Raw genomic sequence first — 17,110 nt, 5'->3', positions numbered from 1 at the left:
ATCATCTCATTCCATACCTTAAATCCGTCACCCCTCCATATTTTCTTATCAGTCCTCTGGAATCATGGACAGTCATTGTACTGACCATAGTTGTTTACAACTTTGATAGACTTAGCTCTTCTCAGCAATACAAGGATCTAAGACAATTCCAAAAGTCTCATGATGGAAAATGCTACCCAGATCCAGAGAAAGAACTATGGAGTCTGAATGCAGATCAAAGCATACTATTTTCTTTTTTGTTTGTTTGTTTGTTTCTTCTTTCTCATGGTTTTTCCCTTTGGTTCTAATTCTTTACAACATGACTAATGTGGAAATGTGTTTAATATTACTGTACATGTATAGCCTATATAAGATTGTATGCAAGGACAGAAAGGGGGAAAAATTTAGAACTCAAAGTCTTATAGAAGTGAATATTGAAAACTAAATGTATACACATTTTAGGCAATTGAGGTCAAGTGACTTGCCCAGGGTCGCACAGCTAGTGTCAAGTATTTGGTCTGAGGTCGGATTTGAACTCAGGTCCTCCTGATTTCAGGGCTGGTGTTCTACCTACTGCGCCACCTAGCTGCCCCCAAATAAACATATATATTTTTTAAAAATCTATTTCCTATTTCTTATAGCATAATAGTATTTCATCAAAATGGTGTCAAATTAAAATGCAAATAGATCTCAGCAGGCTGTGTATTGACTTAGAAAATCACAAATTAACATGATGTGGCATTGTTTTTTTTACTTATTTTGTTAAACATTTCTCCATTTCATTTAATCAGGTTCAGGCCACACTGGGGAATTTTGCATTTGATTGGGACCAGTGGCCATGAGTTTGACACCTCTGATGTGAAACAACTTATTCAACCATTCCTCATTAATGAGCATCTCTTTCATTTCCTTTTCCAAAAAAAGCTACTATATATAAATAGGTAGATAGGATTAGTCAATATAATAAAAATGAAAATACTATGTAAATTATGCAGTGCCATACCAAACTACCAAAGGATTACTTTCTAGAACTGGGAAAAAATTATAAAAATCATATGGAGGCCCAAGAAATGGTTAATAATCTCTAGGGAAATAATTATTTTTAAGTGGAAAGGAGCTTGACAATACAATATCTCAAACTATACTGCAAAGCATTCTCAAAATGATTTGGAACTAGTTAAAAATAGAAAAATCAATGAAACAGATTAGAAGCAACATATGGAAGCAAATACATCTAAACAGTCTAGGATTTAATAAACACAAAGACCCTGAACTACTGGGATAAGGACTCACTATTTGACAAAAACTGCTGGGAAATCTGGGCAGCAGCATGGAAGAAATTAGATTTTTGACTAACATTGAACACTTTGTGCCAATATGAGCTCTAAATGGATATGACCTAGTTATATAAAATAAAAAACAAACAGAGAAAAACATAATCAAATTGGAGAAGCATAGAAATGATTACCTATCAGAGCCATGGATAGAAGAAAAGTTCATGACCAAGCAAGAATAGAGAGAGGATTACTAAAGATAAAATGGATAACGTGGATTTTTGTGGTTGTTCAGTCATTTGAGTCATACCCAACTCTTCATGATCTCATTTGGGGTTTTCTCGGAAGAGACCCTGAGTTTGCCGTTTCCTTCTCCAGCTCATTTTATAGGTAAGGAAGCTGAGCCAAACAGGGTTAAATGACTTTCCCAGGGTAGCACAGTTAGTGAGTGTCTGAGGCCACATTTGAACTCAAGAAGAGTTTCTGAAATGAGACCCAGTATTCTATCCACTGCGCCACCTAGCTGCTCAAACTTGGATTACATAAAATTAAAAGTTTTACAGAAACAAATCCAATAAAGCTAAGGTTAAAAGAGAAACAATTAAATGTGAGGAGAGGGAGGACATTTTAGTAACTTGTTTCTCTGATAAAGTCTCATTTGCAAGATATGTAAGAAACTGATTCAAATTTTTAAGAAAAAGAGACATTCCTCAAGTGATAAATGGTCTAATGATAGGAACAGTTTTCAATGGAAGAAACCCAAGTTATCTATAGCCATATGAAAAATGCTCCAAATCACTGCTAATTATTAAAATGCAAATTAAAGTAATTCTGAGACTCCACCTCATACCCATCAGAGTGGTAAAGATGACCAAAAGAGGAAAATGACAAATATTAGAGGGGCTATGGAGAAACATGCATTAATAGCACCATTAGTGGCCCTCTGAATGAGTACAACTATTCTGAAAAGCAATTTGGAATTCTATACAAAAAAGTTACGTAAAAGTATATGCCCTGTGACCCAGCTATACTACTACTAGACCTATAACCCCAAAAGATAAAAGAAATAGGAAAAAGTCCTATATGAACCTTTTATTTGTATTGGTAACACCAGTCACCCAGGCTCAAAACCTAAAAGTTCTGACTTTTCTTTTTCTCTTACCCCTCCCCTCCAGTCAGCTCTTAATATATAAATTTCTCCTCTTCAGTATCACTCACATCTATCCCCTCCTTTCCATCCCCACTGCAACTATTCTATCTCAATCCCTCATTATTAAGCCTTAATTAAGCACCTACTCTGTGCCAGTTACATTATCTCTCACTTACACTATCCTATTAGTTCCCTAATCTTCCAACATCTAGCCTCTCCCATCACTAATTCATCCTTCACATTGCTTCCTCTGTTATCTTTCCATTGCATTGCTCTGATCAGATCACCCCTTTCCTCAACAATCTACAGCTGCTCCCTACTTCCACAAAAATAAATTTCTACTCCTTTCTTCATTACAATCCTACTCCAACCTATCCTTCCAGTCTTATCTCATGCTACTTCCTTCCATCCAAACTGATCATTGTCTATGCTCATTCTGCAATCTCTCACCATTTTGTCTTTGCTCACACTATCTTCCATGTTTGAAATTGCTTCCTTCCTTTAAGGTCTGACTCAGATGCCATCTCCCCTCTGAAGACCTGGAGCTGCATAAAGCCAAAATTCCTCCCATCCCAAGCTCTAAATGCCATCTTCTTCAAATTTCTCATAATGTTTTAGACCTATGCTTTTCACTGACCACATTCTGCCTAGTATTACAGTTATCCATGAGCATTAAATCATAAACTCCTTAAGAGTGGATCCCATATCATTTCATTACTGTATACCCTTGTGCCTACTTTACTTGTTACCAAAGGCTGTTAATAACTGTTCACTGAGTTCAAGTAAATTCAACTCAGTAAGAAATCCATGATTAACTATAAAAAAGAGATGCAAGAATAGCATGGATAAATTAATCCACAGAGAATCCCAAACTTTCTTTTAGCCACTAATTATAGCTTATTCCTTCATTCAATTTTTTACAAAGGGCAGGTTGCAAGTAACCAAACAGACTAGTTTCAATTTCCTTTCATCCTATTTCCACAGCCCATTCTCCCTAAATTCTAATGAGCAATGGAATTGCTAAGACAAAAGCAAGAGAAAGGAAGAAGAGGGGCAGCTAGATGCCACAGTGGATAGAGCACCGGCCCTGAAGCCAGGAGGACCTGAGTTCAAATCTGCCAGACCAAACACTTGACACTAGCTGTGTGACCCTGGGCAAGTCACTTAACCCCAATTGCCGAGAGAGAGAGAGAGAGAGAGAGAGAGAGAGAGAGAGAGAGAGAGAGAGAGAGAGAGAGAGAGAGAGAGCCTAAGAAAGAAATCTTATACAACCTGTTCCTTAAAGAAATTTGAGTGAGCAAAAAAAAAGTACTTCCTCCTTCCAAATTCAAATATGCACATTAACTTTTAAATTGCAAAACAATTCCTTTCAAATACTCAAATACATTAAAATGATACCCCACAAAAAAAAATTTGCAAAGGATTAAAAGATCTTGGTGGAAGCCTAGAAAGGAGAGGCACAGAAGCCAAGATGAGAGAAGAGTCCAAAAGAAAGGGCAGAGAAAATCTTGGTCTATAAAGTCTTTCCAAATCCAAGTTAAGTCACTAGCACTGCCTGCAATTAGAAAAGTATTGTCAATTGTTAAAACTTTGAGCGGAATTCCTTAGAAAGACTGCTGGTTTGCTTTCCTAGTTCTTCCTAGGAAACAAAGTTGGACTGGCTATAACTGCTTCACTCATCAGTCATTCTGCTCTATGCCTAGGAACAGAGGTCTTCAGGTTCTGACACAGCTAAGAAAGACTTCCATTACAACAATTTCCATTTTTTCTCTTTACAAACCCAATTAATCATATTTGTTAAGCATTAAGTATGTGCCAGGCACCAGGGGAATACAAGTACAAGAAATGAAACAGTCCTCACTCTAGCATTCCCTAAGCATTAAGAACTTTGACTAAGTGTTGAGAGAAATCAAAGACACCTGCTTCTCCTCATGTTTTGTTGTTGAGTCATTTCAGTCTTGTCTGATTCTCTGTGACCCGATTTGGGGTTTTCTTGGCAAAGACACTGAAGTGGTTTACCATTTCCTTCTCCAGCTCATTTTACAGATGAGGAACTGAAGCAGACAGGGTCAAGTGGTCACACAGTAAGTGTCTGAGGTTGGATTTGAACTCAGGTCCTTCCAACTCGAAAACTGGCACTCTATCAACTGCACTACCTAACTGTCCCATCATATTTTTGCACACGCTTATTTCTAGTTTTTCCCACCAGCTCAGACACCGGCTTTTTTACTACCTCCATAGTTTTTTTTTCCTTCCCCCGAAATCACAGGTATGGATAGTTATAAAATAAATGAACAAAGCAGACCCTCCAGGAAGAAGCTTTTGCATTGTATTTCTTTTGTGCACACAGGTGCGTGCATATGCACATACACAAACATTCATAAATTTAGACCTTCCAGTCTGTTCATTAAGTGAACAGATGCTTTATTTTATGAAGATAGGAAAACATGGAAATTGAGAACAGCAGTATGGAAAAACAAAGTCGAGTTACACAGTGGTATAGTTGGAAGGGACTTAACAGATCATGTAGACCGCCCTCCCCATGTTTTTCATATGAGGAGATTGAGGGCTCAGAGAGGTCATTTGTCCCAGGAAAAATAGCCAGTTCATGCTATTGTTAGAATTAGGACATAATTCTACTTGGTTTTAAATAAAAAGATAAGTGTCACTGTAGTATGATAGGAAACATTCTGTATATGTAGGCAAAGAACCTGGGTTCAAATTCTGACTGCTAATTATTACTTGCTTAACCTTTCTAAGCTTCAATTTCTGCATGTGTAAAATGAAAGCTTAGATTAGATAACCCTTCCAATACTAAATCTATGATTCTATGATAAGGAAAAAAATAGGGTAGAAATGTCTGTGTGTCCATTCCAGAATAACTTTCTATTTTTTTTTTTGTGGGGAGGAGTCAATCAAGGTTAAGTGACTCGCCTAGGATCATACAGCTAGTAATGTCTGAGGCAGGATTTGAACTCAGGGCCTTCTGACTCCAGGCCTGGCACTCTATCCACTGTGCCACCTAGCTACCCTGAGCACTAACTTTTTATGGTCTTCAGATCCAAGCAATATAAAGATAAATCGGATTAACCCCCTAATAACTATTGTTGCACTAAGTAGTGATTAGGGAGATGAGATATGGGTCTAGTTGCATGACAGATGGATATTCGTCATCTTTGAAGACAAACAAAAGGCACTCCTCCAATACTGGCACCCTACATCAAAGCCCCATTCTCCCTATGTAGCTTGGTGTCACAGTGGATAGAGCACTAGGCCTGGAATCAGGAAGACCTGTATTCAAGTCCAGATTCAGATATTTACTAGCTGTTGTAACCCAGGGTAAGTCACTTCACTCTACCTCAGTTTCCTCAACTTTAAAATAGCAGCACCTACCTCTGAGAGTTATTAGTGAGATTTTTGTGAAGTTCTTAGCACAGTGTCTGGCATAGCATAGGCACTCAGTAAGTCTTGTTTCTTCCCCCTTCTTCTGCTGTACTCACATCACCACCCCACCTCCCCACCCTCCCACCCCCACATTAGGTATGGTGCTACCTAGAACAAAACTGAGAAATCAGCTTCATTTCTAAGCCATTTTCTGAAATGAATATAAGGAAAGCCTCATAAAAGATGCCTTCCTTTTGCTTTCAAGAAAAAGTAGTGAGGTCCCTACCCGCCTATTTTCCTCCAATTGAATTAGGCATTCACCTAATTAAACAGACACACACAATGGTATATGGAGATGGTGTAGAGAAGAAGAAAAAGTAAAACAGAACAATTTCATCTGAGACTTCTATTTTTTTCTTCCACACACATTTTTAGAAATCAAAAGTTTAAGAATTCAAAGAAGAAAAAATATAGAACACCCTACTCCTGTGTCTTCAATATAAGACCTAAAAATTAAAATATAGCAGATTAATGCCTGTATTCTTGAGACACACTAAGAATCTAGGAGAGAGCTTTCAGTTTAAGGTACTGGTTCCATATGAACAATTTTAGAACAAAACCACATTTCTTCCATCAAGAATGGACTCCAGGTGACCCTGATTCTCTATTTACAAGGCTTGAGTTTGGGAGTGACTTTGTCTTGTGGGAGGATAATTTCAAGGACAAATCAAGAGAATAATTAGAAGAACTCAATCAATGGAAGGTGTGGTACCTACCCCCAGGTTATTAATTTTAGAGAAGGGTTTTTTTCACAAGCACTTCTTTAATTAAAGGTCACATTCCTATTTCTAGGTGCTTTGAGTAGACTCCAAGGAACCAAATCAAAGAAGTTATTTTGTCTGCATCTTTATCTTTATGCTCACATGTTAGAAGAAGAACACTCAAACAGAAATCAGGAGCCTTGTCCTGTTTGTACTAACTAGCTTTACCGCTGAACAAGTCACTTAAGCATTGGCACCTCATCTATAAAACAAAGGAATAGGACAAAATGATCACTAAGCTCCCTTTCAGCTCTGAAATCAGTCTGTGATCCTATCGTCAAAATTGTATATAATTCCCATATGGTACAATATCAACCATAACACGTCTTTCATTCAACTTGTTACCATTTCATATATTTGGGGGCTGGGAGAGGGTGGGGTGAGGAGTGGCAGAGCAATCCTAAACTTGACACTTTTTCTGCAGGAGTTAAACACTTTACCAAGTACCTGGTCTATGAGCCTATCATTACAATTTCAAGGTTACTGGAAAGATCACCAAAGGTTCAGAAAAGACAAGCAGGGGCCCTAGCCAACAATCCATCACATCTGTTTCTATCCAGTGCTTCTGGTGTTCTAAGAACCCACACTCCTGGCACAACCAACCTCAGAACAACTGGAGGCAAGATGGCCCAGCAGTTGAAAAGTAGGACACAGCTGGGACCAATATTCCAGGAAGCACCATCATGTTCCAATAGAGAGTTAGCTCATTAGTTGTGACGCAAACTGTTGCCTTAGCTTTCCAAAACATTCTACAAAATATTTTTGACTATGGGATTGCTCCCTGAGATGATCATTTCGTCAACCAGAAGAGACTTACCATGAACAGAAGTCACCTGAAAAGAGGGTTTACTATGGAAACTGATTAGTGGTGATTCTAGGGAGGGATAATCCTGGCTCTGGGGTCAATCTTGACTCTTGGATCTGAGACTTATTGTGTGACCTTGGGCAAGTCACTTCACTTAATCTATAAAATGAGAGGGTCCGTATTAAATAACCCCTGAGGCTCCTACCAACTTCTGATCTCCCTCTAAGTCTTCTTTCATCTCCAAATTTTGTTGATGCTGTTGTTTAGTCATATCCAACTCAAGCCATCTGATTTTTCTGAGCCTGTTTCCTCAGCTGTCAAATAAGGGGGTTGGGCTTTTGTTGTTGTTGTTCAGTTCTTTTTCCAGTCGTGACCAACTCTTCATGACCCCATTTAGGGTTTTCTTGGCAAAGATACTGGAACAGTTTGCCATTCCCTTCCATTCCAGCTCATTTGACAGATGAGGAAACTGAGGCAAACAGGATTAAGTGGCTTGCCTAGGGTCACACAGCTAGTAAGTGTCTGAGGCCAGATTTGAACTAAGATCTTCCTGACTTCAGGCCTGGTACTCTATCCACTGTGCCACCTAGCTGACCCAATGAATACTCCATTAATTTCTAAGTACTATGTTCCATTAGCACATAGGCAATGAGACCATGATGACAGTGATGAGGAATCATAAAATTTCTCACTATTTGGACTTCCAACTCACCTATCTAATTAATATATATGTATATGTACACATTCCGCTTTACAAATACTTCAAAAACTAAAGGAAATCCTAGTATTCAAATCAATCTAGATAAGGTGATATGCTTTTAACTTTATTCTTTCATTTCTGTTCCCAGAACTTGCCCCTTTGATCATCCTCTCTCTCATCTTCAGTCTCTCTTCATCTACTGTATTTTCCTTTGCTATCTACAAACATGCCAATTTCTCCCCCTCCTTAAAAAAATACCTTCACTTAGCCCTTCTATACCCTCAAACTATCTTTCTCCATCTTTCCCTCTTTTTCACAAACTGCCAAAAAGGGGCAGGGGTGCTACACTCTTTCATTCTATTCCTTCACCTCCCACTTACTTCTCAACCTATTTGCTATTCCCTGAACTCTGCATTCCATCGATGCCCCCTGTTGTGGTTTGTTTTTTTTTTTTTGCCAGTCCATTCTTTCTTCCTGGAATGTACTCCCTTGTCACCATTGCGTCTTAACATTCTTTAGCTTTCTTCCCCACTCATCTCAGTCACCACCCCATAGTTGTTAAAGGTTTCTCCTTCCTCCAACTATATTTTGTTTATTTATCCCCACCTCTCCTAGTAGCTGGTGAACTCTTTGCAAACAAAGACTGGTTTTCATCTGACCTCTCTCCCCAGCACGGTACCTTGGACACAGTAGATACTTCATAAGTACTTGTTGAAAAAGTGAATGTGAATATACACCTTGGGATACAACCATGAGGGACAAATCTAAGTGATAAGTAACACATCATCGAAATATGAATATCTTAACATGACTGATTAGGTGATTATAGTCCAAACAGATCAAAAACTCAATAAAACTATTCTTAGTGAATATATGAGTAGCATGTGGATGTGCCTTAGAAGACTTGGGTTCAAATCCAGCCTCGACTACTTATGGCTTTTATGACTATATATGTAAGATATATATATATATATATATATATATATATATATATATATACATACATACATACATACACAAGATATTGGTGTATATACAAGACCTAAATATCCAAGTCACTTTATACCTCACAGTTTCAGTTTCCTCATCCATAAAACTGGCTTAATATTTGCCCTATCCACCACATGGGGCAGTTGTGAGAAAAACACTTTGAGGGGTAACCAGGTGGCACAGTGGATAGAGCACCAGCCCTAAAGTCAGAAGGACCTGAGTTCCAATCCGGCCTCCAACCAAACACTTGACACTTACTAGCTGTGTGACCCTGGGCAAGTCACTTAACTCCAATTGACTTTAAAAAAAAAAGCACTTTGGAAATTTTGACAGACTACAGAAATGGGAATTATTATTCATTATGAATGATTGAGGCAGCATGGCATAGTGAATAGAGAGCTGGTTTTAGAATCAAGAAGATCTGGGTTCAAATTCAGCCTTTGATACATACCGCCCACGTGACCCTGAGCAGGTCACGACCTTTTAACACCTGTCACATCCCCCACCAAGCACTCTAAGACTGGAAGCTGCAGAGCTGATCTCCATTGGTTTAGGAATTTCCTAAGCCAATGAATTCACAGAGTCCTATCCCCTTTCCTCCCAAGCAAAGGCAAAGAAGCCCGTGAGTCCAATGGCTACTGCCATTACAACATTGCTACTGTACCTTGATTTCTTCCACGTGTGTTTATTTGGATCGGCAACTCTTGGGAAAAATTCATGTGTTTGCAGTTCAACCATGGAGGGTTGATAGTCCTACAGTACAGTGCCCCCTAAGTGAATCAGTAGCAACATAGTAAAAATCAAGTACTTTGGATAACCTACAAGAGGTTAAACTGATAAAAAGCAATTAGTTCAAGCAATCACAGGAAAACAAAATAAAAATTTAAGTTGTGCTACTACTTTTTTTTAAGGCAGTAATAACTCTTTCCTGGAGCTGGACTAATGAACGTTGGAGTGTAACTGAAAACTCAACAAGGTCACAATGCTGCAACAAATTCCTTCTGGAGGCATCCACTGTCAAACCCTTCTGTCTTGAGCAGATATGCCTACCATTACCCCAAAGGCACCATTTCTCACATTCTGTTGCTTCTCTGCAAAGAGCAGTGATGCACATGAGTACTAGAGGCAGACCAAAAACAGGCCACTGAAAAATAGGAATTTGGAGACACAAAGAATGAGCTGCCTTTGCTCCAAAGCTTTTCCACTTCCCATTCCTACTCCCACTTGCCTCGTTAAGCAGCTCTCCTCTGTATTTCCCTCAGTGCTCTGCAAAGGAAAGAGCGGTTGTAGAGGATTGGGTTCAAATCTTACTTCCGACATTTGCTACCTATAGGACCCTGGACAAGTCCCTTCACCTCAGCTTCCTCAGATTCATGAAGGACACTGAAAAAATTAAGTCTTGGGAGAAGCCCTGAAATAGCTTGGAAATCCTTCCAATGCCCTCTCTCCAAGGCTTGCCAACTCAGCTTGTAAGTACATCCTAGACCTCTATAGGCAGACAGTTTATCAGCTGATATGTGACTGAGATTCTTTTTCTTGTGTTTTTGTCCAAATAAGAAGATGCAGAGAAGCTAAGAAAGTGTTGCCAACCTGAGGAGAGAGACAGAGAGAGAGAGAGAGAGAGAGAGAGAGAGAGAGAGAGAGAGAGAGAGAGAGAGAGAGAGAGATTGATTGAGATTATCAGGAGGATATAGCTATGTAAACCATAAGGAAACAGGAGAAGCAGAACCCAAAAGAAAGAAATTAGTTGAGAGCACATTGCCTTTTCCCATCATCTAAATTTTCAGACAGGTAAACAGTTATTTTCCATCTATCTTTCTAAATCCATCATTATCCTCCAATAATGCTTCTACTGGTTAGGCACAAATATATATTATAACACAGTTACATATATTGATTATAAATAGAATTATTAACCAAGTAAGCAATTGGTTGCATTCTTAAGCAGGTGTACCCCATTTCATGTATTAAATGTGCTCTAAAAATGTTCCGGAAGGAAATCTTTTTTCAATATAATTGATCAAAACACATTAGAAAGGCTTATTATTTAAAGAGAGATGTTGTGGTATAGCAGACAGATAGCCAGCCTTACAACCAGGAAGAGTTGGGTTCAAATCTAGCTTTTGACCCTTAGTTGCTGTATGACTTAGGGAAAGTCATTTAATTTCTTGGCACTTCTCTGAGATTCTGCATAAATAAAGAAAGTTATCTCATCCCGGAATTACTAACATAATCATAGATCCATTTTAAAAAGTTTTTGCAAAGTAAATAGCCACCAACTTCATTTTTCATTCATGGTAAACCCAGGTTCTCTGTATTACATTTACTTAAAGAGAGGTACAGTGAGGAAATACTTAAAATATAAAATTACATTCATAGGTTGTTATAAACATCACTTCATAAAATCAAAATAAATATTTGTCTATGGCTAATTAACCCTAAGTTCATTTCCATGGTAGTAAGTGGGTACAACAAAAACCCCTAAACTATCTATGATTCCATAAGAAGTTATCTTTATAGGAATTTGGCATTAGTTTCTACAGCTGTGAAATGTTCCTATTCAGCACCCACCCCTATACAAGTACTATTCAGCTGATTTATGTTCATGAAAAGGTGCATAAGAAATGCATCTGTTTCTCTTTATAGGTCAGAAGAGAGGGAGGAAAAATAAAATTTGTAAAAGCAAATTGACAAATAAAACCAAAAGTTCCAATAACAAGACACTTCAACTGTGTGTTCTCAGGTTGCACAGAGTTCCATAAGAACACAAATCTTTCATTTCCAAGTTCAAATACCTTGCCCAAAATTTTTTTTAATTTTTTTGTGAATAATGAGAAAGAAATGCTAAATCAGAACTAGGAACTGGTCCATTTGCATTATGTGGGGTGCTCTCAGGAATGAATGTAGATATGCAATGAGCACATGCTATAGATAGGATGATGAAAACACCAATTTGGTGTTCATTTCTGGTCTCAATCTGCTCTCGGGTTGGTTTAAAACAACCTGCACAACAACAGAAGTTACACCCAGCCATCCCACAAACCCAGCAACAGTTCTGTTACTCTCATTTTTTCTGCTTAAGCTCCAAATCCCAAACCACATTCTCTTTTCTGCATCTGGTTGTGTGTGCATATGTTTAACATACTTTCTACGGAGTTTTTAAAACAAAGCTGGCGGGTTAGCATTCAACTTAGGCAACTTTAGGGCTGTTAAAAAATGTAAATGATTTTTAAAGGCATCCACGGTATTTCTCCTTCCCATCACCTTTAAAAATAGTCACATTGGGTAAAAAGCATTCCATTTTTGCTCCATAATTTTGCATTTCTCAGTGCACTCTGCTTAGCGTCCCTGTCTAGTTCTGTTTCCCTTAAGAATACTGCTGGCTCACTGTTTCAAAGGAGAAAAAGAATCCTTTACTGATGCAAATGGTCTTTTCTTCTACCTTTGATTTCATACCAGTACTCTGAGTTAACTCAACAGTACTATAGCTTCAGCCCTACCCTTCTTTCTGAGAACAGGGTTCGAGCGTTCACAAACGTGTTTAAGAAATAGATCCAAAATACAGTTGACGGTGACTTAAATCGCACAGAGCTGTATTAACCCTATTAGTTTTTGGTCACTCTACCATTCACGCTGCAGCTAATACGACCTGGAGGGAGGGGAGAGGGAGGCGGGTAATGAATCATCTGCTAGTTCACCATTTCCTAATTACAGGCACTCCCTCTCAGGACACGTAATTAATTTACTGAGTTGGAAAAAAAAAAGTCAGAATTACTCACAGTCTTGAAGGTGCAATGTCAGCTATTTAAGACAGAAACATCCAAGTCAATGAGTGTTAGCACCCAACTGAGTATACATGTGCGTGAAGTCAGGAGCTGACAGGCCCTCTAGGGTCCTGCCACTACGGGAATCATACTCCTGGGTGCCGGGCCATAATTTATGAAACTGATCTCCAGCCTCAGCCAATCACTTAGCTTCCCATAACAAGTCTAACTGGCTCAGAAGAGCTAGCTGTGCTGCAATAAAACCACATGGAGGAGATATCCCACCCGATAATCTGTTTATCTGGGCTCGATTGCTGGCAGGGAGGCCAAGGAGAAATCCTAACTTCATTGTCTTCAGAGAGGGAGGGCAGATGACCTGCGTCAATAACACTCAAGCACCTGGGAGCAAGCTGACTCCCGGGCTTTGGGATGCCCATCCTACCCCAGCTAACCACTACTGGAGACCAAAAAACAGGAACAGCAGGAAAAAAACGAATCCTGGAGGGAATTTGCATCTTCTCTCAAAAAAGAAGAAGAAGAAGAAGAAGAAGAAGAAGAAGAAGAAGAAGAAGAAGAAGAAGAAGAAGAAGAAGAAGAAGAAGAAGAAGAAGAAGAAGAAGAAGGAAAAGAAAAGAAAATTTTAGCAGTCCCATTACCGAGCAAGAATGTTATGTATGAGGTCACTTGGGCAGCGAAACACGTTTCATTTTATCTCTCTTTTATTCCTCTAGAGGTTTTTATGAGGCCATTTGATATATAAAATAGGGGATGTGTGGGAGAGCCATAACATTCCTGGAGTAAACTCCAAAGCATATTTCCATATTACCATTTGTGAAAGACAAAGTATAACTTTCAAAAGCACCCCTTGAGCTACAAGCTCTGATTTCTGTCCTTTTTGCCTACCCAAAGAGCCAAGAGACAAGAGGAAAAGGATGGTGGGTGAAAACACAATGACTATGCATTCAGTTGTTGCAAGGTCTAATTATGCTTGGAGACAGGAAGTTGAGGATAAAACCTAATGCAATGGCACACTCCTTTGGAGCCTGGAAGAAGGCTTTTTTTTGTATTTCCTGGGAGAATGTACCAGGGAAGAGAAAGAAGTGACATAACCTGGAAGAGAAAGTTGACTATGGTACCCAGGGCACTGATTTTTCTTAAACCAAGATACTCTCTTTTCCATTTATACATACATATAGATACGTGGATATATATATATACATATATAGACATGGGGGGGAACCTTTCCCAAACTGCCTCCTCCCCTCCAAAAGTACTAGGTTTGGAATTCCTTAAGAGATTTTGAAAATCATATTGAAATAAGCATTATCACCAAAGATGACACTAAAAAGGAAGGGAAAGAAATATCCTGATTCACAAAAAAGCACCCTTTAAGTCAATGGTGTGTACATTATCTTAATGATGATTTGCTAAAAGCTCAGCAAATATCCTTCTGCTTTAATGACTTATACAACCAGGATCTCATCAACAAGAGATTTATGTAGCTAACTAAAAACTAACCAGCCCCAAATCAATTTTTACACCATCAAAATTACATCAGGATTGGTCATCATTCAAATCCATTTGTGCCTAGAAGATGAATGAGAAAGTGGAAAATGAACTTATGTTTACCCACTGAATATAAACAGCATCAACTGAACTGACACTTACCCAATTGGGATTTATTCATTCAACATAATGCCCTGAATCCAGCCCAAGACTGGACATGGAAAAGATGAAATAAAGAGCAGAACCAGAGTGAAAAAGTCAAGGCAGCCACCAGCAATTTCCCCCAGGGTTTGTGGCTTGAATTACCCATTTATGACCAGGCCAGGGAAGAATAGTTCTGCTCTTGTTGAACTATTTTTTTCCCTTTAATTGAACTTTTGTTTGTTTGACAGCTATTCCTGTAGCAACCTTACATGGAAATGTAGAGAATGGAAGCTACTGGACTTGACTTGCTACTTATTGCCTCTAAGACAAAATGCAAATTCTTCTGTTAGACAGTTAAAGTTCTTTCCAGATTTACCACACTCTCTACTTCCCCCTGACACCCTACCAGCCAACCAAGCTGTCCTTCTTCCTATTATTCATATATACCCTTTCCCTCTCCTCCCCTTTCCCCTGTCCCTTCCCCCTCTGCCTCTCCTTTTCTTCTTCTTCCTCTCTCTTTCTCTCTCTGTCTGCCTCCTTTTTCCCTTCTCTCCTTTCCCCCCTCTCTCCCTCCCCCTTCTTTTCCTGCCTTTCTCTCCCCTTCCTCCCTTTGTACCTCCCTCCCTCTTCCTCTCTCCCTTCCCTCCTTTCCTCTGTCTCCCCTTCCCCATTTCTTTGCACAGGCTGCCCATGCCTAGAGTATAGTCTCTACTCATCTCTTCTTCTGTCCAGTTGCCTTCAAAGCTCTGATAAAATGCTGCTTCCTACCTGACCACCGCAACCACCTCCCCCCCCCATGTGCTTCTTCCATCGCCATCAATTACTGTGTGTTTACTTTGTAATATTTTATTTACTTTTATGTGTATATTGTTGCTCCCACCGAATCCCCAATAGAGGCAATGAAGTTTCATAGCAGATAGAGCACCAGGCTTGGTATCTAGAAGAACTGAGGTCAAATTCAGCATTTAACCCCTGTTTGCCTCAGTTTCCTCATCCATAAAATGGAGATAATAATAGCACCTATCTCCCAGAGCTGTTGTGAGGATCAAATGAAATTATTGTAAAATCCTTAGCATGGTGCCTGGCATGTAGCAGGCATTGCATATTAGCTTCTCATTATTATTAGTAGTAGTATGTAAACTCCTTAAGAAGAGAGACTTGTTTGTTTTTATTCTTTTATCTCCACCCCCAGCACAGTGTCAGGACCACAGTAAGCACTTAATAAGTGTTTACTGATTAAAATTGTTACTATTCGTAGACAACATGGAGACTCTTACTTGAAATAGGAAATAGAGCTCTCCATTTAATCTGGATCTGTGATTTCATTACTGTAGGGAACTACCAGCGATAAAACTCCTTCTACCAACAGTTCACAGAGAATGACCGGGAGTTTCATCGTTGGTCAGTCATTTCAGTCATGCCCAGTTCTTCATGGCCTCATTTGGCATTTCCTTGGCAAAGATACTGGAGTAGTTTGTCATTTCCTTCTCCAGCCGATGTTACAGATGAGGAAACTGAAGCAAACAGGATTAAGTGACTTGCCCAGGGTCACACAGTTAGTAAGTGTCTGAGGCCAGATTTGAACACAGGAAGATGAGTCTTCCTGCCTCCACGGCAGGTGCTCTATCCACTGCACCTCCTTTCCTAAATCACAAAGCCAATACATTGCCACAGATTGAACTCGAACCCAGGTCTTCCTGACTTGAGGTCAGGCTCTCTAACCACTATGCTGTACTGCCTCTTTCTCCCAATAGCTTTCTTTTAAATCTTCAATAACCCCAAGTCCCCCATATTACTTCTCTATATTGCCAGCCCAAGACATTGTCTAAACCCAAGCATGGATGATTTAAATCCAGAGCAAAAAAAAAAGGTCCAATGACAAAAAAAAAAACTCAGTTGAGTCATTATAGCTAACCCTCTATTCTTTGAATTGATCCTTCCTCCTTTCCTTTTTTGATAATGAAACTTGACAGACTTTAGTAACAAGGCACTTTACTGACTAGCAATTGTCCCAAGAGTGGCCCTGTTGGTCTCTCCTCCATCTTTGAAGGCTGCCACCTCATCACCCTTACATGCTGCAATAGCAAACAGCTGTGGAGCACCCCTTTGGGGTGCCTACTTCACAGCTTTGGCAGTTCCTCTGTGTCAGCATATAACTAAGCTACTGATCATATGGTTCCCTTGCCCTTCTGTGCACCATTCTTTTGATTTACAGAACTGTAAGTTATTAATCTGTTAATGAATAAAGTCTACCTTTGAAGAGGTAGACCACTAAGAGACCACTCTGTGAGTTTTCTGATGGCCAGACTTAGGATTCCAACAGTATGGCACATGTTGCTGCTGACTGGTGTTTTTTCCCTTGGGAATTCAGAAGTCCTATGACCCAATTTTCAAATGACCTGGAAAGTTAAGGCCAAAGAGCTGACCATGTCATTCCCATTGGGGCCAGCACTCACTATTTGACAAAAATTGCTGGGAAAATTGGAAAGCAGTCTGGCAGAAATTAGGTATAGACCAACATCTCACATTGTATCCCAAGATAAGCTCAAAATGATTTAGACATAAAGGATGATATCATAAGTAAATTAGTGGC

The 17,110-nt window shown here is 39.2% G+C and overlaps 1 protein-coding gene across 2 annotated transcripts in view; it reads right to left on the bottom strand.

Annotated features, from left to right (window-relative positions):
- LOC110222317 (3',5'-cyclic-AMP phosphodiesterase 4D-like) overlaps positions 1–17,110 on the bottom strand; it is a 798,164-nt gene that overhangs the window by 688,449 nt on the left and 92,605 nt on the right. Inside the window, exon 1 of one of the 2 annotated variants that reach the window (XM_078153187.1) lies at positions 12,883–13,060. The exons of the other annotated variant lie outside the window; for it this stretch is intronic. The gene's annotated coding sequence lies outside the window, so the exon portion shown is untranslated. Of the gene's footprint in view, positions 1–12,882; positions 13,061–17,110 lie in introns of those variants that run through there. 2 annotated transcript variants of the gene reach the window in all.

This window comes from Phascolarctos cinereus, unplaced genomic scaffold (assembly GCF_003287225.1).
Source record: "Phascolarctos cinereus isolate Bilbo 61053 unplaced genomic scaffold, phaCin_HiC Scaffold_4;HRSCAF=312, whole genome shotgun sequence".
Classification (NCBI taxonomy): Eukaryota; Metazoa; Chordata; class Mammalia; order Diprotodontia; family Phascolarctidae; genus Phascolarctos; species Phascolarctos cinereus.
This window is presented reverse-complemented; position numbering and strand designations above follow the sequence as displayed.